The sequence below is a fragment of the Anser cygnoides genome, chromosome 1 (genome assembly GCF_040182565.1).
Source record: "Anser cygnoides isolate HZ-2024a breed goose chromosome 1, Taihu_goose_T2T_genome, whole genome shotgun sequence".
Classification (NCBI taxonomy): Eukaryota; Metazoa; Chordata; class Aves; order Anseriformes; family Anatidae; genus Anser; species Anser cygnoides.
The window spans coordinates 196,574,850-196,598,523 of NC_089873.1; the positions used below are offsets into that span (position 1 = coordinate 196,574,850).

Consider the following 23,674-nt stretch of genomic DNA (forward strand, 5'->3'; position numbering starts at 1 on the left):
AATAAGAAATAAAACCACAGTACATTAAGTAGTCTATTTGAGCAGGGATAGGATCAATTCCTTACTCTGTGTATATATTTGCTTATGATTTATTTTTCTTTGATAAACAGACACATGGATCTGTGTTCAGGGACAAACATACATTTCAAATTTGATCATTTTCTCCTTTTGTAGGCAAATTTCTGTCATTTTCTGAGCTATAAGTTATTCCTATTATAAATGGTTTCATATTTGGAGTCTTAAGGTTTTACATTCTGAAGGTACTGTATTCTAATACAGAAAATGGATCTCATAGTAGTGCAATTCTTTTCAAATCTGAAATTCACAATATGAATTTCAGCAGGTTATTTCATAATCTATGGGCTGCACTGAAGAGAAGATAATAGGAAGGGCAGTAGGAAGACAGAAAAACTTCTAAAACATAACAACAGGAATCCAGTTAACGCTTATGAAAGTGATGAGATAATTATCACCATCCCATGAAATTTCCCATTAGGGAATAATTCTGTGGTCTGTGTGGTGCCAGTGTTATGAAGTTACCTGCATGGATCAGCAATGGTATAACTGCAGAGACAGTGATTTTATGGAGATGAGGGAGGGTGAGGGGAGAGCAGTGCACTGCACTACACAGATTTTACTCATCACTTACTAAAACAAGATCTCAGCAATGTCACTCTGCTCACTGCCATGGACTTATTCCCAATTAAAACCAGAGTAAGCAAAGGCAAGTCTTCCTTTTAAAGTATATAGGCATGGCCTATTTATATTCTAAGTAATTTTGTGGAAGGGATTGCTCTCTTTGACATTCTTTCACAGAGGACAGAAAGGACTATGAAGCCACCCAGTCCTGTGTTTTCAACTGTCATGAGGTACTCACTACACATACATCAGTTACCCTATTGCAAGTCCAACAAGAAAAGCATGATTTGCTGGGGAGACTGATGTGGTATTCACCACAAGCAAGGTAGAATGAGGTTGCACCAACACAGCAATGAATTATGCCCTAACAATATTCACAAACAGACAACATTAAATTCAGAAAAGAAAGGCAAAATTTTGGTAATATTTTCTGCTTTAGCTGAAAAAAAAAAAAAAATTTGCTCTTCTTTCTGACCCTAAATCTGGCCATCAGCAAGATAAATTTTTTAGGCTGTCCAGCCAGAGCCATGAAGGAAAATGTGCCCTGCCTCAAAGCAGTGGCATGTCCCCTTCCAGAGTCCTTCTCCGTCTCCCACCAGCTCTCAGCACTTTGAAGGGACACAAGAATTAATACATTTGGCCCATACTGTGTATGGAAAAACAATCTTTTTTTGATGCTGACAGAGGAACTGGCTGAATCCCTGGGCAGTCAGTGTCTCAACTCAGTGATGGCAGAAGAGTGAGCAGCAAAAAGCAAAGGCAGAGCTTTCTCTTCTCCTCCTGGCCTGTGACGGACAAGTGGAGATGATGCTCCATGTTGGAGTGATCTTGTGAATATGGATGTGGCAAGATAAAGGGATACATCCAGCAGGCAGGTAACCAGGTCTTTATGCTGTACTTTCTTGCTTTCTTTAACCGTAAGCTGCCCACCCATGCAACATTTTATTTTGATTTTCCTGATGGTGTGGTTGCTGTCCTCCTGAATTGCTCAGGTATGTCTTAAAATACAATTTCACAGAAATAAGAGAGATGACATATAGGTCAGTGAGTAAGTAGTTTTCCACCTCGAGAGAAATAGGAGAGGGTGGCAGTAATAATTATGATTAAAGGTGAATGGATAAAGCGAACTATTTGCTCTGCAGAATACCAAGACCTTCTACCCGCATCAAATATCAGAAAACATATACAAGTCAAAAACAATGAAGGAAGAGATATGAGGTGGTAGAAAGGCTTTGGAAAAATGTTTTTCTCCCAAGCCTGACTCAGTTCACAAAGGCCTGTCTTCTTCTTCTTGTTTTTAATGTGTTTTGTATGTCTCTCTCAAAAGGTCAGGAGAGCAATGTCTGGTGTGATGTTTCCAATCTGTACCCAGGCTGATGCTGTCAGGATTCCCAGTGCATTTCTTTTAAAGTGCAATGTAATAACAGCAATCTGGTGCTGGCATTTTAGTTCAGCTGATCTCTGTTAGGGAAGACTTGCATTTTTCCAGGCCTGACTTCATCAGACAGTTCTGTAATCTTTCCCCAATGTTGTGAGCTTCACTATTCAGATCAGACTTGTTTAACACACTTGTGGTACAGCTGTGCCCCAAGGACCTTTCAGTGTTTTTTTGGCATAATAATTCAGGGGCTGAAAGGAGTCCTAAATGACTCACTCATTTTGTTTGGACACAATTATTTTCTCTCCTCTCTTCTACAGCCCTGCTGTACATTTTTTATCTCATCTCCTTGGTGTGACTTAGCCCCACCCCATGATGATACTATCTTCTCCAACATTTCCCTCTTTGAGGTACTGCATAAGCCCACTTCAGCTTTGCTATAGTGAAATATTAATATCAAAATCATTTAAGAATAATCCAAATGGTCCAGAAATGTGTATGACCTTTTGTAAAGCAACCCTGCTTTATATTATGCAACGTTGTTCCCCCTTTTTCTTTGTCTTGTCAATGTTCCATGCTGCCTTTTATTACTTATTATTCCATGTATTTTTACCCTTCATCTTTCCTCTGCCCAGCCCCAATTTAGCAGGGCCCTTGTGCATTAGGTCAGGCTACTTGGCACTGACCATAGATTGGCCCCTCTGAGTTTTTCCAATGGAAGACAATCATTGCTCATCTGTATTGTACTCTTTCCATTGTTAGCATTTGAAAACTAATGATATTATTAGCATTCAACCCCTGTATGGACAGAGGCAGTTTGATTTCTCCCGACTCATCAAAGATAGAAGAGTGTTAAACGTTTCTTTGAACTTTTCCAATAATATTGATTCTCCAGCATCCTGCAGCCACTGCATCCATTATCTAACAGTTCGTAAGCTTGTGAGAATTTCTTAACATTGAACCTATCTTTTTTCCTCATACAAAGTAAGCCAATTATTTCTTATTCTACTCTATTTGACAAGAAAGAAAGGTGTGCTCTGTCTGTATTCATAATGCACTTACAAACTCTTTTTCTTACTGTTCTCCTTTTATCTATTCTCTTCATCTGTGTTTGTGCAAAGACTTCTTCTATCTCTCCCTGAATGCTGATGAAATAAAACATATTCCAAGCCAGCCTGTCATTCTGGGGACAATTTCTTGAATAGAAAGTTTCCAGTCCACGTTTTTTCAAATACTGGGCAAGCAAAGCACTCTCTGATTATTTGAAAGGCACTAAGAAACAAACAGTACACTCATGATCTTGCTAGCAAAGGTGGAACCACAGCTTTGATGTATAAAACTCGCTGTTTCTAAAATAACATTTCCAGCAAGATAAAAAACGGTCTTATACATGATAGAATGAAATCTTAAACAATTCAGGATACTGTTAGGAATTTTCCACAAAGATCACTGAACCATTTAATATAGCTATTGAATTTTGTGGAATGTCTTGTGTGAAATTTTATATAAATTACTGAATAAATTTTGCATATAAATATGCATTATGCAATAACATTTATTTTTAACATCTTTTGTGAAGTTTGTAGTAGAGGGAGGTACCAGAGCTGTACACAGAAAATGAAATTCAGTGTTTATCTGTAATGCAGCAGTAAAGCTAACTTCTGATACATACCCACTGCCATGATTCAGTCCTGATCCATGGGGAATATACAAGTTACGTTAGCCTTCCTGGATCGTGCAGTTATTGTCCTCACTACTATTTGGTAGATAATGCAAATCCAGGAAGCTGTTTTTTCAAGGATTAAGTCATAATTAAGACCCACCAAATTGTGCACAGGACCCACCTGTGCACAGGACTGCAAACTTGCAAAAGAAAAAGATTTTTTTACTCCTGGTAAACTGGGCAGGGTTAAGACAAATGATCTGCATGTGAAAAGATGAATCTCAGAACAGAAACAATTTGAATTATCTTACTCTTTCCAGAAATCCTTACCAGTCAGGTAGCTAGTGGAAGATCTGTGTACTGGACTCAGTCTGCAATTACAGTTCCCAATGGTTTGTGCTGTGAACTCTATTCTCAGCATTTTGGGAAACCTTGACTTTTCTCTTCTTGACTTCTTTTTTTCCCCTCTGAAAGCAGTAGAGTAAGAAGGTTGCAGAACTCATGTATCTTGGCTACAGCTGCACTCAGGATTCTTCTCTTCCCAGAAACATCAAACAAATCTTACCAATCTCCATTTCCCCTCATCACCAAATACTCCACTGCATTTCTTTCATCTGCACTTTGTCTTTCCCTGAACAAAACAATGATTGATGTTTTCTATCAGTATATGCTAACCTACCTTCTAGGGTAATTTATTTTCTTAATAAAAGTTAAGAGCCGGTGTTTTGCTACTGCTTCATATGTGCTGCTAATCATCCTGATAAGTAGGCTGTCAAAACAATTCCTTCCAAAGCAAGGGAAAATTGTAGAAAGCAGTTACACACGTACCTGCAAATGCCATATAGCAAACAGAGAGTACTTTTTTATGGTGCTTATGGTGCTTCAAGAGATTTTTGTTGAATGATGAAGGACACAAAGGCTTTAAATGAACCTCATGGTTCAACAGATTTTCCACTTGTGTCCTTCTAGAAATTGTTGAGCATCCTTTCTTCGGCAACTCTTAGCAGGTATGCCCTTGTTGGAAAGAATTTGGAAGAAGAAAGCAGGAGGAGAAAGGCTGAATTTACAGAGAAGACCATCCTTGTCTCTATATGGAAGAGACATGGATTTGATGGATGGACCACTCGGTGAGTAAGTAATTGGCTGGATGATCACACTCAAAGGGTTGAGGTCAATGGCTCAGTGGCCAGGTGCAGATCAATAACAAATGGCATTCCTCAGGGACCAGTGCTATTTAACATCTTTGTTGGTGGCATGGACAGTAGGATCAAGTGCAATCTCAGTTGAGTGGTGCAGCTGACACACTGGAGGAAATGAATGACATCCAGAGAGACCTGGCCAGGCTTGAGAGGTGGGCCCATGTGAACCTGATGAGGTTCAACAAGGCCAAGTGCAAGGACTTACACTTGGGTTGGGGCAATCCCAAGCACAAATACAGGCTGGGTGCAGCCCTGAGGAGAAGGACCTGGGGGTGTGGGTGGATGAAAAACTCAACATGCGCTATCAATGTATGCTTCCAGCCTGGCCTGCATCAAAAGAAGTGTGGCCAGCAGGTCAAGGGAGGTAATTCTGTCCCTCTACTCCACTCTTGTGAGACCTCACCTAGAGTAATGTATTCAACTCTGGGCTCCCTACCATAAGAAAGACATGGAGTGAGTCCAGAGGAGGGTCATGAGGATGATCAAAGAGCTGGAGCACCTCTCCTATGAAGAAAGGCTGAGAGGGCTGGAGTCATTCAGCCTTGAGAAGGGAAGGCTCCAGGGAGACATTATAGCGGCCTTCCAGTACCTAAAGGGAGCTTACAAGAAAGCTGGGAGACATTAGGAAAACGTTCTTGACTATGAGGGTGGTGAGGCACTGGAACAGGTTGCCCAGAGATGTTGTGGATGCCCCATTCCTGGAACTGTTCAAGGCTAGGCTGGATGGGGTTTTAGGGATCCTTACCTAGTGGGAGGTGTCCCTGCCCATGGCCAGGGGCTTGGAATTAAATGATCTTTAAGGTCCCTTCCAACCCAAACAATTCTATGATTCTAAATAATGTTCAGTCTAATATCAGCTTAGCCAGATGATGTTTTTGACATATGGACATCTCTAGGTATGTTTCTAAAGAGGAGCTCTTTTCCCAGTGTGATTCACGTGGTAGACCTAGTAACAAGAAAATTGAATCGTGAAAAACTAAATGGTGGTTGAAAACCAGGGGAAACTTGGAGATGTAGAGATGTTTGACTATGAAATAACTTTGACAGTTTTCCCAATGGAAAATTGGTATTTTAGAACAAAGAAAGAAAAAAAAAAAAAGGAAAAAATAATAATAATAAAAAAAACAAATCCTTCCTAGAGTGGTGAGGAACGGCCTTTAGGCACTTCTAGCTTATTTGGATTTTAATTTAATTTAATTTAATTTAATTTAATTTAATTTAATTTTATTTTATTTTATTTTATTTTATTTTATTTATTTTATTTTATTTTATTTTATTTTTATTTTATTTTTATTTTATTTTATTTATTTTTCTCCAGTGTCTACCTTTTCTGAATGAGTTTGTGCAGCATTTCTATAGGATTTACAAATGAATATAGGATCCTTAATTGCCCGTGGAATAGATGGTTAAAAAATAACAACAGCAAGAAAAGCAAGGAAATGCAAGTCCATTTGTATTAGTTCATAACTGCCTCATTCATTCTGTAAGTCCTTCTGTTTACAAGCAGTGCCATATAATGTTTTCAGAACAGTTTACTGGCAAGAAAGTCATAAGGAGGTGGTGGGACGGGGATGGTTGTATTTCCTTTCATTAAAGAGTTATATCAGATGTACCATAAAAGCAACCTTCATCACTTATTAATGAAGGATAGATTTATTAGAATAATTATTTCTGCATTTGTGTGTGTATAGATTACGGTTAGGCATAAAGCTACTATATTTTCAGGTTATATGAGACAAGATTTCATTCCTCTGGAAGTGTGTAAAGGGCAAGAATAGAAGAAAATCTATTGCATTTTCATTGTCTAATACTACTTCTGCATAGTCATACTATGTTCTGTCATAGTAACCCTGTAGTCAGCCTGTCAAAATATGGACTACATGTGTAACTTACAAATTAGGCAAAAAATATCGGACCATGGTTTAAAGGGTTTTTAGTGGTCAATGGTTCACATACCAACTGGTTACCAGTAATGACTGGAATTTCTAAGGGCTGGTATTGTATAACACCTTCACTGACAGGGTGGACAATGGGATGTAGCACATTCTCAGCACATTTGCAAACGCTAGAAAACGAGGAATGGTGGGAGGGTTGCCTCTCAGAGGGCCCTCAAGGATGAAAGATGGGGCTGACAGGAACTTAATTTCAAATACCAATTTCAGGATGAAGACTTATTGGCTAAGAAGCAGCTCCAAAGAAAATGAGTCAGCAGTCCTGGCAGAGAGTATGTTGAACATTTGACAGCAGTGTTCCCTACAACCAATGAAGGCCAACCACATCTGGCACTGTATTGTCTAGAGTGCAACCAGCAGGACAAGGAAAGTTATTATTCACTTATATTTGGCACTTGTGAGACCACGTCTGGAATGTTGTGTCCAGTTTTGAATGTCCCAGTAGAGCAGAGGGAACAATGAACTGAGAAGATAACTTGGGACCTGGAGTCTGTTGTCTCCATGCAATAAGGAAAAGGTGAGGAAAGTGGGTTTGTTTGGTTTATTAGGTTTCTTAAGCTCTGTGAACAAAACAGATGGTGGGGGTGGGGTGGAGGAGAATTAATGGCAGAGACAACTCTTGGACTTTATAACAAAATAAAAAAAATGTACTTATGGAAAAAGTATGCACAATAAGATTGCTCAAGTGCTAGAACAGCGTTCCAAGAGAAGTCTGGGAATCTCCATCCTTGGAGATGTTCAAAACTTGCCCAATGTCTCATCAGCTATATCTAATTTAAAAAGAAAACCTTGAATGGGAGTTTGAAGGACACAGAGACTCCTTCCAGTCTAAGGTTTTTAATGTTTCCATGATATGTTAGTTGATTTTTTGATGGCAACCTGGATATTAGTACAATTTTTGCTGTTGTTTTAACACTTACATGACAATGTTCAGAGGTAATGAGCAGACACCACTCATGCTGTGTCAGAATACCTTCTTAGTGCTGGTTTAGTGGCTCTGAAAAATGCTTTTGAGATTTGCAGAGTGTGCAGATGGAGCTCAAATAGTGATATATGTTTTGCAGACTATCTCCTCACTACAGGGAATAATAACCAGTTGCATGCCCTTATTACACTCTTGGAACATAATGGTGGCTCAAGAGAAAAGAGCTTTTTGTACATTTTATCAGAATGCAATCCATCCTGAAATTAAAATCAGCACTTTATTTTTTTATTATTTTTTTTTTTTAAGAATACGCTGTTTATTTTGTATCAACAGCAGCCTTCCAGATATATCTAGCCAGTGCATAAATGTACAGATAAGGTGAGAGGGGCAAAAGAATCATCATTTGCATTTTTTTTTCAGTGACCCCTTGACTTTTTTATTCTGAAGTTAGGTCAAATTCATAAGACCTAAAGGGCATTATGAAAAACGAAACACCCTGCACTGGTCTGTCTGTACTATGCAGTAGTGTGAAAATAACAGAAGGATGTAAAAGAATTTGTTGAATGATATTTTATAACTCACTGCTTTGAGGCTTGCAAATCCCGGCTCATAAATGGTTTGTAAATAATTTATAAAAAATCTGTTGTTCTCTGCAAGCACCGAGGAAAGAAATGTACCTCATTCTGAAAGCAAAACATTTTCTTATGCTTTAAATGTTAATTCTTTAAAACGACACAATGGTGAACTATGCAAAATTGTTATTTAGAGAGCAATAAGAAGGATGCATCTTGTAAAAAGAGTTTTATTTGTCCTTCCCCAGCTTTACTAAGCAAGTTTTTACATCTAAAACTTTAATGTGGAGTTGGCACTTGTCTAAATTTTAGTCAGCATTTTTCTAATTCGACTATTTTGTAGCTTGCCAGTCAAAATAAACTGGAGTTGCAATCCACTGTCCATAGAATTTAATTAACCTCTCATCATGGCTGTTCTCTGAGTAAAATTAAAACTCAGCATTGACATTCATGTGGGGAAAAAAAAAAGTTTCTAAAATAAATGTATATGTTACTGTTCAGTTGTGTTTAGAAATAAATGCTAGCATTTTATATATTGGCAGCACTGTTGCAGCTTGCTGTTTTAGTTGATTCATCCATACTGGATAGCTATGGTATGGTACCATTTCCTAACAGCTGACTAAAGAATTCATGAAGGAATTTCCAAACAACATAGCTGAGTCTATGTATTTACTTACAGAATCAAACATTTGTTTTGAGCTTTGTCTAAATTTACATTCTTCTATAAGTAATTTTAAGATATAGCACTGAACACTGGGTTAGACAAAATTCTGCCATAGAGGCTATTGCCAAAGTCTAAAGCATAAAATAAATTTGTCTACCACAAAGAAAGAATGACTGTGTTCTTCACTGTGTAGGTACAGATGAGTAGAGGAAGCAAGACTGAGAAGGGCAGTCACACAGAAAAGACAGACTCACCACTCCCTGTGCAAAATCACATATCCATAAAAAGTGAATTAGAACCAAAGAACCCCTGGAATCTAATGAACTTGCATTCCCTGAATTGTGTTCTTCAAACTTTTCAAAAATAGAACTGACTGGGACATTTTTTTCCAAATTATCTTTTGATTAAACATAATGTCTATTAGAAAAGGTTTTCCAGAATGAGAAAGACTGTCTCCATAGTATATGCATATGAGTAACCCATACAAAGCCAGGGCAGGGGAGAAAGATATTTATATTACAAATTTGCCAAGAACTAAATGAGAAATAAAACAAAGTCAAAATGAAAGAACAAACAACAAATGAATATTTCATGGTGTTCTTTCATTGTACAGCTTTTACATAGTTCTTGTTCAAAACAACCCCAAAACAGTAAAGCAACACTGGAAAATACACACAGTGATGAAAGGTATGAAATGGTCTTCATCCAAGTACTGGATGTCTACAGACAGAGAAGAGAAAACTTCCAAAATGATGCCAGAATATCTGGAAAATAATGAGTAAACTGGAAAATCTGATAGGGAATCATTGTTTATAGGACCCTTCAATACAAGAACTAGGAGACATCAATTGAAGCCAGCAGGTGGCAGATTCAAAATAAATAAAAAAAAAACCACACTTTTTCATAAAATGCATGGTTACCCTGTGAACCTCTGTTGCATGATGTGGATGCACACTTCTGTATTAGATCAAGACGCAAATGGACAAAGCAAAGAGAGAAATCCACCAAGGGCTGCTAAATGTCAAGATCCCCTTGATGTCACCTGGGAACCATCAGCTTTTGGAGGAAGTAAGAGAGCTCTGGGGTACTATCACTGCATCACTATCAATAACTATCAGTCGTTATCCTGCCCCTTCCCTGTATCCTTCCTTAGGTAGCTGCCACTGGCTACTACTGGAAACAGAGTACTAACCTCACTAGTGCTAACCAAATGTTAGATCTCATCCAGTACAGCTCTTGTTTTGCCTGGAACATACACACGACACTTGTGCATTCATATGTTCCCAAACTGAAAGATTTCATTTTTCATTTTAATGCACAGGAAACAAGTATTTTCAAGAAATGCAAATTAATGCAGCTTGGGTTGCTATGAGCTTGCATCCTTTGTTTCCTAATTTGTTTCCTTTCTGCCTCTGCAATGAAGCAAGAGGCAAAAGTTCTTTTCACCGGTTCAAATGTGTGCAAGTGCTGTATGCAGCAGGTGCAAAACAATTTGACCTTTTGAAAAACTATGCATTAACTGTTGTTAACTGCAATACTGTTTCATCCAGCTCAACATGGTGTAATGTAGCTGTTCCAATACCCTAACTGTTCTGTTGGGTTTGCTTGAAAGTGGCCTAATATCTCAGAAGCTATCAGGAAGGTAATAGATAGACAAACAAAGTTTAAACAGAAGGATAGAGATCTTGACCTTGTAAGCTTTATTCCTTTTGTTGTGAAACCTCAAAACTTGCCATGAAGTGGAATTGTCCCCTTCCAGTCAGATCCATAGCTTTGTTATGTACCTTCTCTGCTGTTATAATAGGAACTACATTACAGTCTGTCTCTGAATTACTATGCTTTTTAGATGCTAAGGAGAGTTGCAGAGAACAAAGTTGGCTGCCTCATTTGTCATGTCTTTTTTTCCATTACAACCTGTTTGCCACTATCCATCTGTCATCCACATGAAAAAGAAACTCCTCAGTCTCTTAAATCTGCCCTGAAACACCAAAAAGGAGAGTTCCAAGAACAAGAAGAAACTTGTTATTCTATGCAAGTTCTGGGATGCCAGAGTGCCTGAAAAACGTGCCTTTCCACTCCAGTCTCTTCTAGGCAACTCCTGTCTAAAGTCCGGTTCTCCTCTCCTGGTCTTTTGCTTACAAAGATGAGCTAGCAACATCAACATGAAGGATAAATGTCTCTAGAAGGCCAAGCAGGAAGGCAAAATATGTGTCTGAGAAAGGTGAGCTAGGCTGGTCCTGGCTTTATGAAGAAGACCTTCCTATGGAAAGCAAGTAGTCTAAGCTGTCATGCTTCTCTGAAATAGTGGTATCTGAGTTCATTAATGTCTACCTGCCACCTCCGTATTAGACTTCAAAACATTTCTTGCACTGCTACAAATAAGAATTTGAGTGTGGGATCTGTCAAACCACACTAAAGCAAGCCATTCATCCTGCAGGAGTTAAACAATGAGAATCTTCTCCTTCAGGGGAAATTGCTTAAAGTATGTGTAAACTAAAACCTAGGATGGGGTCCTAGTTATGAGGTGGAATTCAAGTTTGTTTTTGTAACATGCATATTTACTGCGTTGTAGTATAACTTTTACTAATATTCCTTCAACGTACTGAAAGACAATATTTTCTTTTTTAAAGGATTTAAACAGTAATAGGTGTCCCCACACACATATACCTTGGAATAAATATCTTTTATCTTATGAAATTTAAATAAATAAAAAAATAAAAATATCCATATGTTAGAGCATAACAGTGACACCAGGGGTACTATGAAAACTGTGTGCCCATACTGTACCAGCAGAGATGGTGAAGTTGAGAATCATATTAGCAATTTTTCAAATCACAGATGCTCAGAATCACTAATCAAATGGGAGTTTAATTTTACTCCTAAATTAAGACAACAATAAGACCCCAGTGTGATTATCCATATCTGTCTAGCAACTGCATTTTAATGGTTCAGAGAAAAAAATAAAAAATAATAATAAAAAAATCAACATTTGCAGAAGTGTATGTAGAGCATTTCAAATGGAGGGTCAAAGCTTTCCTCACATCTTCTCTGTTTAATGGAAGAACAGAAAGACCATGAGTCTGCAGTCATTTATGGAAATTGTCTTTATATTCAAATAGCAAAAGGAATAAAATAAATAAATAAATAAATAAACAAAATCCATGATATGCACACACTGTGTATCTTATATACAGTTTTATTATCCAACATCTCAAAACAGCAATGCACTAGTGGAAAAAGCAGTGTGAGGAAAGGTAAAGTATTTACTTCCTCAAGTAGTACTTAGTAGTACTTGTAGATTATATATATATAACATAATACATATATATATATAATATACATATATATATACAGGCATGCCTTTCAATGACTTGAGTTGAAGATCTTTCAGTGTAAGTTCAAGAATCACAGAAAAACTGCCCAGAAATTCCTGTTCCTTTCTCTATGAAAACAAAGAGCATCTTTGGTCATGTTCCTGTCTCTCATTATACACAGAACCACTAGTAGGCGCTTCACAAAGGCACATTATGGACAGCAGATCCTTCTGCTCAAGAAATGTAAGGTATATTTTTCCCCTTCCCCTTCCCCTTCCCCTTCCCCTTCCCCTTCCCCTTCCCCTTCCCCTTCCCCTTCCCCTTCCCCTTCCCCTTCCCCTTCCCCTTCCCCTTCCCCTTCCCCTTCCCCTTCCCCTTTTCCCCTTCCCCTTCTTTTCCCCTTCCCTCTCTTTCCCCTTTTTCCTTTTCTCGTTTTCCCCTTCTCTTTCTCTTTCTCCTTTTTAAATACCTTTTTCACATCTACTTAGCATTCATCTGCATGCCAAGACTCAGTTTCCAAGCGTGGAACAAAGATTCTGATCTTGAGTGGCTGAAATACATTAGTTAAAACTGAGATGTTAGTAAATTAGGATGTACAAGAGACAACCTTATCATCCCCACATCATGCCAGTACATGTACACACACTCACACATTTATCTATTCCCTTGGAAAATCACCCCAGCCTACACTGTGACCATAACGGTAGAAAATAAAACTACTGTGCTTAAATCATAATCCTGCAATTAATGCAGCAGGGAGCAGATCCGGCATCATCTGTCATGCGTTCAGAGTAGAAAGTGGAAAAGCATTTGCAGTAACTAAAATATTGGTTAAGCTTCTTTTATCAGTCCGCAGCAAATTCCTTTCAAAGGTTCACAAACAAGGTGAATTCATTCATTCCTCAGTTGTTATTCTTTTTTCAAAGGATGCAGTATTTAAGCTCCACTGTAATTAAATATGAATATGCTGAAAATCTTTGTAGCATATTTTACCTGACTTGTTTCTACAGAGCTGTCACTACTAGCTGATATATCACCTCAGAAGGGAAAATTGTTTCGTGAGATAACATTTTCCCTTCAGCTCCATGAAGCCCCAGTGGGCATATTTCTGGATGCATTTGAAAGCAACAGAACCAGCTGTGCACCTCCATATGTGAAAGGTCTGATCAGACCAGTCTCATTCTAAAATCAACAGAATTGACAGAAAGATTGTTTTGCTACAACAGGGCAGTTCACAGCCCCAATACAGGCTGATGCCAAGTTTTTAAAAAGCTTTAATAAGCCAAGCCGGCCAGGAGTCAGAATATGATGTAGCTGTGTGGCATTGATGCAGCGCCTGACAACCCCAATCAGCCATAAATTAATTTTTACAAAGGGTAGAGGAAGACATTCAGAAAGGAGGAATGTGCCCTGATACTGTCAATCTTATCAGCATGATATTACATCGACATTCTAACCATCAGCTATGAACCTATGGAATGGTTACAAATTAAGTAATGGGATGAAATTAAGAAAAGATAAATTTTAAAATGAGGAGCTGAAAATGGCTGAGGTCTGCAAGGCAGGAGCAATCTCAAAGACAACTGTAGGAAATCTGATTTCCAAGACATGTAAAGCTACATTGGACCAAGAGCTGGAGAGTATACATAAATATTAATCTTCCTGTAGCAGGCATTTGTCCTGTAGTTTTGTACTTTATACAATATTGCTATTAGAGCAAGATGAGAAACTTACAGCAAAACATTTTTTTTTTTATTTTTTTCTGCAAAATTTCAGTTCATCTCAACCAAAAATTTTCTGAAGCAATATATCAGTTTTGAGGAAACATTGGTGGAGAACTGTTCCTTTATTTTAAGGGAGTAGTACAGTTAAACATCTAAAATGATCATATTCTCAGCAGAGGACATGGGGCCACTCTTTGTCCATGATCACACCAGGCTTCCTCGTGGACACAAATGTGTGAGACTAGAGAAAAAACACACCAGAGGAGGAACCTGCCTTTGTGTTCCACTTATGGGGACAGCTCCACAGGGAGGAGAGGTCTCAGGTTCTGGGCCCTTTCCCACTGGCTTTTTTGCATTTTGTAAAGGTGAGGTGTCAGAGGTCTTTGCGCTGAGACACTTCTCGCACTTCTAAAGATACACTTCTACCTACTCGGACTAAGACACCCTGAGTTGTAGAGAGTTGAAACAGCACATTAGTACTTAAATTCTGTGTAAGTCCTTCCAAAGCACTGAAGTCTCTGGTGATCTGAAACCAATCTTTTAGTTTTATGGATAGGAACAGTCACTAATTAATTAGACTATTTATCCCTCATCAAATTAAGCCAGCTTGTTAAAGGTGCAGAATCAATATAATCCATATAGCAAATCAGCTGAACTCTCTGCATAGTAACCCACGTTTTCTAAAAGCAGAGGAGCAGTAGCCTGTTTTATTCTAAAGCAAGTAATAGAAAGAGATATCCCTTACAAATTTACAACCATATTTTACTCAGTGAATGTGGGTTCTCTTTTGAAGTTTTGAAGATATGGATCTTCCCTGAAAGTAAGGGACATTATTGGTGAACCCTCTTTTGACAAAGATATACTCGTAACTTCCATGGTAGTATCTTGTACCTAACAGAATAGGATCCGTTTGCTTGCAAATTATGCAATATTGGTAGCTTGGGAAAGGCTAGTTCCTTACCTATGTACAGATCAGTGTAAAAGCCTCAAGGACTGCTGGGCTGCCAGTGATCTGTTGCAGGAGAACCAGGACCAGGTCCTAAGGAATATCCCCTGCCTAAGTCCTATCCCTCATCCAGACAGAAGTTAGCTGTGAGCCGGACACCCATGCATTCGAAATTCTTGTGGGCACATTCATCAGCTGTGATCCCTATAGGGACAGTATGTGGAGGGGACCAGGACTCAGGGACTCACAGTGGGGTGCCCCAGCCATTCAGTCTAGACAGGGACTCAGTGACCAGCCCTTCTGGGTATAATTCTGTTTTGACGTTCCTTAAATATCGTGTCACTCTGACACCCTTGCAATGGCACAGAATGACTTGCAATGGCAATGTCTGCAGCAGAGTACAGTGTCTATAGGCAGCTCCAGGCAAAAAATCAGTTATTCATCTTGGCAATTTGTCTTTTGCCAAGAAGAAAGAGTAAAGCCATACAACCTTAGAATAGAAACCATACCCTAAAAAAGACTAAAGAAGATTAGATGAACATCGCTCTGGTGGAGATTTGTATCCGGCTTTCTTGAATGACACTTGTCTTACTTAGGTTCCTTCAAGATCTTATATAGCTCCCGTTTATGAGACTCCATCCACTTTAGGTTCACAGGGCTGAACTTCTTCCATGACCTAAAAGAACTTAAAAAATCCTTTGGATTTTGATAGATATCCTTTGACTGTGTATTTTATGAAACCATATAGATATTTCCACTTTGTCCAGCTTTAGTGCTACTGAAGATATGAATATTCATTATCCTAAGATAGAGCTAGTAATTTAAATTATTTATGCATACATAAAGAGTTTTTTCATAACAAAAATAGCTTTTGTAGTGCAATTTTATTATGTACAGACTATTTGCAGCTCTGAGAGCATAGGGTCAATAGATAGTTAGACTTTTTTATGAGCATCTCACCAGCTAGTGCAGAAAGTTAATGTTTTTCTTCCTTAGTCTTTTTTTTTTTTTACCCCGAAAAAGTTTCTTTCTTTTTTTATTTTTTTTTTTATTTTATTTATTTATTTTTTATTCATCCCAGAATGAACTGAGGATGTAATGGACTCTATCCTTTAGCACATGTTTTTAAAAATGTGTGCTATTATTTATCAAGCTCCATGTGAAGCGAAAGTTACTTCTGTCACTGTCTGTTGTTTACACAGTTGCTCCTTTACACAATGTGAATTACAAAAAAAGAAGATACATAAAACATTATTGAATTAAAGAAGTAAAATAGTGTTTAATCCATACCCAGCTGGATGTTACTAATGTGCTAATGTGTGTGCATCTGAATCTCTGTGTATGTGTGTGTGCATGTGTGTGCATGCATGTTCAGTGTGTATTTACTCCTGGATCTTAACAAAAGGCAGAGAATAGCTACTCCCAGCATATTTGTGTAGGCACACAAAATTTTTTGTCATCTTCACTGAGGTCTATACATCATAGCCACATAGAAAATGCACAGATGATAATTATCTTTTGAGCATATTAATCAGAAGAGCTGGTTTGCACTGTAATGTACAACACTATATGCACAGTCACCGTAAATTTAATTTTTAACTAACACACACAAAGCTTACCATTTGCTTAATTATTCTCCACAAGATGCTTAATAGAGCAGCAAACATCCTTTTGTCTCCTACAGATGTTAAAGCAATGCCATTGTACCAACAGAGTACACATCACTACCACACACACTCAAAGGGCTTGACTCCATTGTCATACATGGATATCTGAAATACATCTAGGATACCTGAGACATCTTCAAAGAGCTGACAGATATGACACATGAGCAATGGGATCCATGCCTTTCTTCAGTGGAAGCTAGAGACCAGCCTTCTGAAATAGCACTGAAATGACTGAACAGAGACAAAGCTGAATGCAGATAGCAATCCCCTTACTCAGGGGAGTAAGTCAGGTTAAGGTTTAATAGTAGGTGCCTATACAAGGAATAAGTGTCTGTGATTTCACTAAGATTGTTTCAGTGTTGTCAGTGTAAGTATCTTACCCAGTTTCCAGCTGCTACGTCTGAAGCTTCAAGCCTCCTTCAAATCTTGTGTCCCATCTGCCAGCCATTTATAGGTATCTTTGCTGTCCTTTGGTATCTTAGATGGCAATAAGGACCCGTGTTTACACAGATCTTTCTTGACTATAGGGGCAACTTAGATAGCTACTTGTGAGTTCATGTATTTAACCCTGCAGTTAGGTGCCACAGATAGAGCCATGTATTCCTTATGTCTTTCACAGAGAAACAAGCTAGATTTGCATGAGAAATATTCTGTGGATTCTGAAAATTAGACTTTTTATTATACACAGATCATATAACACATGCAAACTCGGGATTTCTAAATCCTATTCTATGATATAAATCAGAAAAATTACTTGCAATGTAAGTAAGCATACAGTGAAGGCTTAGTAGCAAAAATAATCATGGGATCTCTTCTACAAAGCATATAACGTGTTTCATTAGAGGACAGACACTGCTAAGACTGAAAAGAGAGTACAGCGGATTATCAACGTTATTTATGGCTTCCAGTCTCTGAGTCATGAGGCAAGATTAGTGGCACAAAAAGAACAGAGATTTCAGAGAATTCCCTCCCATCTGGAAAACAGCATAACAGAGTCATGTAGGGAAACTCTTTGATACTGTAATTAACTTGAAAACATGTTATCTTGATGTTGGCTTACACTTGGGAAAGTGATTTTAGAAGTTCTTCAAATCTGCAATTGTTGCAGTCTATCCAGTCAGGAATGAGTTGGCCTATTTCAGTGAGAGAAGAATAACTCCAAGAAAAATAATAAAAAATAATAATTTCTATCTTCTTAAAACCTTTTCATTTTGGGCTCCATAAACCTAGGGTAGAGAGCTGGCACCTTAATGGGTAAAAGTTTTTTTTTCTAAAGTAGAAGAAAGGTTCAGGAAGACTCCCCTACCAATAAATTCTCTTGCAGGTATTTTTTTCCTTTCCCTCCTGTAGACAATTATTTCACAGCAGCAGAAAGTGGCAGAAGTCACTTCATTTTTTATTTTTATAATTATTATTATTTTTTCTGTTGCCTCTTTTGCCAGGATCAAATCTAAAGGTAAGAAGAGATATAGGACACATGGAAGAAGGGGAAGGAGAAAAACACAGAACAAAGTAATTGCAATACACAAAGAAGTGAAGGGTTTTGTGTTCTTCATAATATTGTTTCTTTCTTTCCATACCGAAGAGTGATGTCCCAGAATGGCAAAAATGGGGATTAGGAACTGTACTGGAAGGAAGGAAGACATCAGGTGGACTCTTCTCCTTCTATGGCTGCAAGTCTCCAGAGAAGATAATGTAAATCCACAGAAAATCACAGGTATAATGCAGAAACCATGAGAAAAAAAGATTGTCAGAACCATTTTTTTTTTTTTTTTTGTAATCCCCACTTTTGTCTTTTTGTAAAACTTTCACTTAAGCTGGCTGAAATTTCATGGGCTTTATGTCAAAATCATCTTCGAAATTACTACTATAGCCATTGGCTTTTACCTTCTTGTCTTATCGATATTGCAGACAAAGGTAAGAAATCCAACAAAAACTTAGACAAGGGAGAAACTTGACAAACTGAGTATGTCCTATGGGACACAATTGTATATGTAGGAGTTGCTGGTATTGGAGGACAAATATGACATAAGAAACCAGAACAGAAAGCCAAGAATGCAAAGCCATTAGATAAAGTTTGGGAGGGTGAGCAACAGATCTGTACTTAGTTCTTTCTTTTCTTTCCCACTCCTTTTTTTTTTTTTAATTAAATTTATTTATTTATTTATTTATTTATTTAGAACTTCCATTCAAGTATGAAGAAAGAAAGAGGTAACAGGCTCAGGAGTAAATCAAATAGCATAGATGAGGGTACTGACAATTGGACAACTGACCTCTTGTACCTGAGGTAAAATGGCTTCTAAGTCTCTAAGGGAAAGTTTCTGGGAAGCTAGCAAAGCTGCTTAACACACTGTCTTCTTTGTTGCTCTCTCTAAGGCATGAGAGCCTCTGATAAAAAGCCTTGACTTGTGGGGTTTTGGTGTCACACTTCATCAGCCTTAGCAATTATTCTGTGTACTTCTGAGCCATTTCCACAGCATAATTTCTCTTAGGGCAAAAAGGTCTATCACTGAGACCATAATGGGGCGATCAAGGTTGCAACATTCGCAAACCAAAACCCACGGGCATAGATCTGAATATAAAGCATTGTCCTAAGAGCTATGGATGTTGCAAAAAGGAAACCTGCAGGACATAAATCCTTGAAAACTTTCATTTTAATGAAGCTCATTTTTAAGTCTTGATTTAAAGAAAGAGATTGCCAAGGTTTCTTCTAGCTGAAAACATTTACAGATCAGAAGAAATTCTAAGGGCATTACCAAATGCTGTAAATTTATACTGCAAGATGAATTTATGCAGATTTCAGACATTAACAATAAAATTGAATAATTAAGAGACTTGGAACAGACTCTGTGGATTAACACATCTTCGTGTCATTCTATGGCACACTGCATAAATGTATAAATTTATTAAATCAAAGTAAGCTGGGATGGAAATATTTTCAAGCTACAAATACACCTCTGGTCGAATGTTGTTAAAAAGTGGCAGTGTTATGATCTTGGGTCCCCAGGTCTGAAGTACATTATAATTAATGATAAACTCCTATGCTATTTACATTGCTCTAATGGCTCTAATAGTGAGAGATCTACTGAATGCATTAAAATAATTAAAGAGCTGTCTCATCTGTCTTTGCCTATAAAGAAGAAACAGGTTCCTTGTGAAAAGTTATATACATACTTGTGAGTTCTGTGAGGAAAAATACTTTTTTTTTTTTTTTTTTTTTCCAAGACAAATTTGTTTTAAAATGTGGAAGTGGTTTCCAGTTATTGTTGAATGACATGAATTTTCCGAAATCCAACTCACTTTTAAAACCTCTTGTACTGGGTTTACATGACAAGGTCTTTGTAGGAGTGGGCTGCAGGGGTGGCCTCTGTGAGCAGAGCCCAGCAGCTGCCCCAGGTCAGATCAGAGCCAGCTCCAGACGGCTCCAAAAGGGACCCACTGCTGGCCAGAGCTGAGCCATGAGCGACGCTGGGTGGGCCTCTGGGAGAGCAGATTGAAGGAAGGGGAAACCTGCTGTGCTACAGCAGCTGGGAGAGAGGGGTGAGAGCTGAGAGAGAAGCAGCCCTGCAGCCCCCAAGGTGAGTGCAGCAGGAGGGCAGGAGGTGCTCCAGGCACGCAGCACAAGTTCCCCTGCGGCCCGTGGAGAGGCCCCTGGTGGAGCAGGCTGTCCCCCTGCAGCCCACGGGTCCCACACGGAGCAGATCTCCACGCTGCAGCCCGTGGAGGAGCCCCCGGTGGAGCAGGTGGATGTGGCCTGGAGGAGGCTGCGGCCCATGGAGAGCCCCCGCAGGAGCAGGCCCCGGGCCGGAGCTGCAGCCCGTGGAGAGGAGCCCACGCAGGAGCAGGGGGTCTGGGGGGAGCTGCCGCCCGTGGGGGACCCGTGCTGGAGCAGTTTGCTCCTGGGGGATGGACCCCGTGGTACGGAGCCGTGTGGGAGCAGTTCTGGAAGAGCTGCGGCCTGTGGGCAGCCCCCCAGGCTCAGTTCGGGAAGGACGGCATCCCGTGGGAGGGACCCCACGGGGAGCAGGGGCAGAGAGGGACCGTGAGGGAGCGGCGGAGACGAAGCGTCAGGGACTGACCGCAGCCCCCATTCCCCATTCCCGTGCGCTGCCTGGGGGGGAGGAGGTGGAAGAGGTTGGATGGGGGGAAGGTGTTTTTAGTTTACTTTTAGTTTCACACTGCTCTAGTCTGTTAGAAGTAAGCAATAAATTACATTAATCTTGCTACACTGAGTCTGGTGAGCCCATGACAACAACTGGTGAGTGTCCTCTTTGTCCTTATCTCAACTCTTGATCCCTTTTCCATCATTTTTTCCCACTGGCCTTCTGAGGAAGGGAAGTGAGAGAGCGATGTAGTGGTGTGAAGCAACCTACAGGTGTAAGACCACCACACCTCTGACTTTTCAGAATTTCACAGCACCCAAAATTTAATCCATATTCTCTGTGCAGACTGAGAAAATTATTAGGTCTGATATCCATTTCAAGTATTCACTGAGGGAGGAATCGTTAATCCAGCACATCTAGGCACTAGGTGCAATTGTTGCTGCAATAATTTCTATTTTACTGGCTTCCCAGATGCCAATTTGTGGATACAGTTTGAAGTCTTATAACTGGTCTATCTGTCAAGACTACCTTTTTTTTTTCTCACTAGAAGACATTAAACTACTTGTTCCATAGACTGCTAAACTAACAAGGCAGCACTGTAACATTCAGAAGTTACACTGTCCCTTTCTTGTTTTTTTTTGTATACTCAGATCCCTTTGTCTGTCCTGGAGCCTCTCCCACTACAGCCTTCTCCGATGGGCTCTCAAAAACTTTCAGCAATTCCTTCACTGGGACTCAACAGAAGAGGTGTAGCTCATCTCATCACTCTGGAGCAGATGAAAACATATATCCGACATGAAATATAAATTCTTTACCAAGAAAATTAATGAAAATGGGGAAAGGGGAGGTGGAAGGAGAAATGGGAAGGGAAGGGAAGGGAAGGGAAGGGAAGGGAAGGGAAGGGAAGGGAAGGGAAGGGAAGGGAAGGGAAGGGAAGGGAAGGGAAGGGAAGGGAAGGGAAGGGAAGGGAAGGGAAGGGAAGGGAAGGGAAGGGAAGGGAAGGGAAGGGAAGGGAAGGGAAGGGAAGGGAAGGGAAGGGAAGGGAAGGGAAGGGAAGGGAAGGGAAGGGAAGGGAAGGGAAGGGAAGGGAAAAACAGCAACAGAAAATATTGTTGTTGTTGAATATGTTACAGTATAAAATCAGTCTCAGCAAATGTTGCACAGATTCCTCAGAGACTGAACTGGGGTGAATAATCTTTTTTTCAGCGTTCATCATCGCAGAGTATTGGCTGCTGGATGATCCCGAGTAAACCTTGGGCTTAATTGACAAGAAAAGCACAATAATATCACATTATCTGTTCCTCACTGAATGTGTTAGTGCTATAGTACAGCCAGAAATCTACTGCTGTCATGTTAAGCCAAAGACATTAAACATGGTGTTTCCAGATGGTTACAAGGGAGACAAACTCCTCTCTTACCTCCTTTAGCCTAAAGCAATACTAATAGTGGGCACTATTTGTGTAAACACTGGAGACAATTTTTTTCATGATTCTCCTGTAGGAGTCATGGCAACCAGCTATCACTAAAATGATGCTTTTATTTTGGTTGTTCTCAGAGAAAATGAATTTTGGCAACATAAGGTGCTATGCACATAAGTTTGAGATATTGTGATTAAATAAAAGTCATCATAATCACTTCAACTGCATTGAAACAACAGGAGGAAAAGAAATAAAATTTGTCATATGGGAAAAAAGTCTGTAGGGAAAAATTATTTTCAGACTTCTCACAGGGTACAATCAACACTAAAAGGCAAAAAAAATTAAAAACTATTTAAAAAAAATCACTTGAGAACATGCTTTCAGATTAAATTATTCAAATTCCTTTCATAATGAAAGTCTCGTAAAATTGAAATGCATTCATCTCTTCTAGTAGTATTCCACAAAGATTTCTTCTCGACTGATGAAATAGACTTTGCCTCGAAGGACTGTCACATTAACAATCTCATGCATTCTTTTTATGGGAACATGCTGCAGAAACAGTCAAACAGAAGAGTTCTGTTGTCTGTGGAGATTTAGCTAACATACACAGGGATTTAATGAGGACTTGCCAACATGAGTCCATACCAAGATAAATCAATTTAAGAAAATAAGTAATTATTTGGAAATGAGGAAACCCATGAAGGCTTAATCATTTGTGCTCTGTTTTGCTTGGAGTACAAGTACATTCATCACACAACCTCTGTGTTTTGGTCTGCAGAGTTGCAGAGTTGTGCTGGTTCACACAGTTTTCCTCCATGTTCCCTCACTGGTGGATCTGAGTTCAAGCAGATTTTGTACGGGCAGAAGTCCCTCCTTTGGTGGTGCATAGCAGTTCAGATTATTAATAGACAGCTAGTGGAATTGTCCCTTTGCCTTCTCTTTTGCAAGAATATAGAAATGCAAGCACCATACCTCTTTAGCTCTTGTATTATTTAGTCTGTGTTGTTTAGATGTGGACCACAATGACTAGAACCAAAAATCTTTAATAACATCCTAGTACTACTTTATCTCATGCTGGACTTCATACACTGGCAACAAAACCACTCACACACTCACATAGCATGATTTCATTTTCCTGGAAGCAGGGCACCAACGCTGGGGAAAACAGTAATGTTTTGTTTGCACACTGCACCTGCACAGTTTGTTAATTTAATTATTTAAGAGGAAAGTAACTACATTATTTAATTTCAGGCTGCAGACTTGAAGCCTTTAGGCTACAGACACTTCATTGACATGCTAAATTAGGAAACTATGAGGGAAAACAGCCCCCCACCTCAAGCATGAAGCTTCAGCAGAAATCTTAAATGGACCTTGGCAGATTGGCTCTTCCTCTAGAAGAGGCATTTACTCCTGTCTGTTCACAGTTAGACAGCTCGCTCGTTTATTTCAGAAGGACTGCTTCAGTGGGTGACTGATAATTTAAGGCTGCAAGCTTGGCTGACTGGATTCC

At 39.2% G+C, this 23,674-nt stretch overlaps 1 long non-coding RNA gene across 1 annotated transcript; it reads left to right on the forward strand.

Annotated features, from left to right (window-relative positions):
- Positions 1–6,459: 6,459 nt before the first annotated feature.
- LOC136789614 (uncharacterized) lies at positions 6,460–23,283 on the forward strand. The gene is made up of 4 exons (XR_010828401.1): positions 6,460–7,348; positions 18,229–18,360; positions 21,397–21,493; positions 21,953–23,283. It is a non-coding gene; the product is annotated as an uncharacterized lncRNA (long non-coding RNA).
- Positions 23,284–23,674: the final 391 nt, after the last annotated feature.